Raw genomic sequence first — 2,827 nt, 5'->3', positions numbered from 1 at the left:
GTCATTTACTCCATCATGTTGTATATCAAGGCTATTAGATAATGGGCTTTGATAATGGCACTCAAGAGTCTGTCATTATGAGGTTCATAATTCCCCACTTTTATTTTTCAGCGTATAGCATCTGCATTCCAGGGACATATATTCTTAACACATAGAATATACCAGTGTATATATGGGCATCAATCTCCAGTAATTTTCTCAACTGACTAATTGGAAACCTAGATGAAGCATTTGGGGAGAGGCTTTTTTTTTTCTAAGAATATCTACAAGGTCATACAAGTCTGCTATCTGACCAACAAGTATATTTGACCAACTGAATAAGGAACTCCTAGAACTAGACTGTTTACAAAATCAAAAGACCCTTGCAAAACCATTTTTTTGCCTTAATTCCCCTAAGTATATCCAGATAATATTGATGCTAGTGAGAAAGCTCTTGCTTAGGGTCTGTCATGGTCTATATCTGGATTTCCCATAAATTTTTTCATGTAATGAGTCTAATAGTAATGGGAACAGATGGTGACCTTTCCTTAATCCCACTCAATGGCTGACATGTACTGCAAGTTAATTGGTTCTCAGAAATTCTAGGAAGAAGATGGTGGATAATATTTGGGCTGAATACCTCATGAAAGTTCCCATATTATACTCACAAAGGTACTCCTGGATCTTTACTTACTAATATTGAAGTGAGAATCCATCAATGTTTTGACTAACACTGGAACAGCACATAATTTCTGGGGGATTTATTCTTTCTGGGCCAGAAAAGACTCACCAATTTCACATAAGTCCCAGATTCTCTATATTTGGAGCACACAATACTTGGGTGCTTGACAATTTGATTTTAAGAACCAGAAATAGATTGACCACAAGATAGGAAGTAATAGGGGAGCTGACATATATCTTTGGTTAGGATTTGCAAGGAAACTTCTAGGCTGCAATTACTTTATATGTAAAATGAGATAATTGACTAAGCCATCTCTAAGGTCTTTCTCATTTATAACATCTTGTTGGGTGCAGTTAAGTGACATAGTGGATAGAGGGCCAGTCCTGGAGTAAAGAAGACCTAAGTTCAAACCCAATCTCAGGTAATTACTAGCTGTGTGACCCTGGACAAGTCATAACCTTTGTTTGTCTCAGTTTCCTCACATAAAAAATGAGAATGATAGTACCATCTTCCCCCTAGGGCTGTTGTAAGGATCAAAGGAAATAATTTTTGTACAGCACTTAACATAGTACCTGGTACATAGTAGGAACTACATAAATCTAAATTTTGTTATTATTATATCTCAACACAGTGCATACCAGATATATGCTGATGTGGTCAAGTCTCGTTAGGCCAGACTCACCTGATTTCTTTTTCTTTCTTTCTTTTTTTGGACACGGCTACTAAGATGATATGAGAATGCTATAGGTAGGAGACTGACTCTCCTCCCCCTTGGCTTTATAGTCACTTCCTCTGCTAGCCTCTCCCTTTCCTGTTGGTGCAAGATGGCAGTGCAGACCTCCAAGAAGAGGAAGTTTGTTGATGATGGCATCTTCAAAGCCGAGTTGAATGAGTTTCTCACCAGGGAGCTGGCTGAGGATGGCTCTTCTGGGGTGGAGGTTCAAGTTACCCCAACCAGGACAGAAATCATCATCTAGGCCACCAGGACTCAAAATGTCCTTGGAGAGAAGCATCGCCGGATTCGGGAACTGACAGCTGTAGTTCAGAAGAGGTTTGGCTTCCCTGGAGGTGGTGTAGAGTTGTATGCCAAGAAGGTGGCCACTAGAGGTCTCTGTGCTATTGCCCAGGCTGAGTCCCTGTGTTACAAACTCTTGGGAGGTCTTGCTGTGCACAGGGCCTGCTGTTTTGTCCTCCGCTTCATTATGGAGAGTGAAGCAAGGGAATGTGAGGTGGTGGTGTCTGCTAAGCTCAGAGGCCAGAGGGCCAAGTCCATGAAGTTTGTGGATGGCCTGATGATCCACAGTGGAGATCCGGTCACCTACTATGTCAACACAGCTATGCACCACGTCCTCCTCAGATAAAGTGTATTGGGAATTAAAGTCAAAATCATGTTGCCCTGGGACTTAAGTGGCAAGATTGGCTCTAAGAAGCCCCTGTCTGACCATGTGAGCATCATAGAACCCAAGGAACAGATTTTTCCTATCACCCCCATCTCAGAGCAGAAGAGTGGGAAGGCAGAGCAACCAGCTACACCCCAGGCAGTGCCCTCTGCTTAAAAGGACTTTGTGACACCTGGAATGATGTGCCTGAAGCTCTTCTGTAAAGATCTTTAGTAAAATCATTTGTAAAACAAAACAAAACAAACAAACAAAAAGAAAGCCATAGGTAGAATTGCCTAGAATCCAGCAAGCATTTGATAAACTCATTCTGCAATTATGATGGAGAAATAAAGATAGATTTGAATTAGCTAACAATATTAGGTGGAATTAAATATGATTTAATGGCCAAACCCATAGGTCAAGGGTTCCATGTTAACTTGAGAGACAGTCCCCAGCAAAGAAGCTGGGAGTACTTGGGTATTTAACATTTTTTATCAGTGATTCAGATAAGGGCAGCTAGGTGGTAGAGTAGATAGAGCACTGGGCCTGGAGTAAGGAAGACTCATTCTCCTAAATTCAAATCTGGCCTCAGACACTTACTAACTGCTGATCCTGTTTGCCTCAGTTCCCTCATCTGCAAAATGAACTGGAGAAGAAAATGGAAAAACCACTCCAGTATCTCTGTCAAGAAAACCCCCAAAAAGGGGTCACAAAGAGTCAGACATGACCAAAAACAGTTGACCAGCAACAGATAAGGGCAGAAAGAGCATGCTTGTCAAATTTTCAG

At 41.3% G+C, this 2,827-nt stretch overlaps 1 pseudogene; it reads left to right on the top strand.

Annotated features, from left to right (window-relative positions):
- The first annotated feature begins 1,420 nt into the window (after positions 1-1,420).
- Positions 1,421-2,376, top strand: LOC140498250 (small ribosomal subunit protein uS3-like; annotated as a pseudogene).
- The last annotated feature ends 451 nt before the right edge of the window (positions 2,377-2,827 follow it).

Source organism: Notamacropus eugenii, chromosome 4 (genome assembly GCF_028372415.1).
Source record: "Notamacropus eugenii isolate mMacEug1 chromosome 4, mMacEug1.pri_v2, whole genome shotgun sequence".
Taxonomy (NCBI): Eukaryota; Metazoa; Chordata; class Mammalia; order Diprotodontia; family Macropodidae; genus Notamacropus; species Notamacropus eugenii.
The sequence above is the reverse complement of the archived record's forward strand: the minus strand, read 5'-3'. Positions and strand labels throughout refer to the sequence as shown.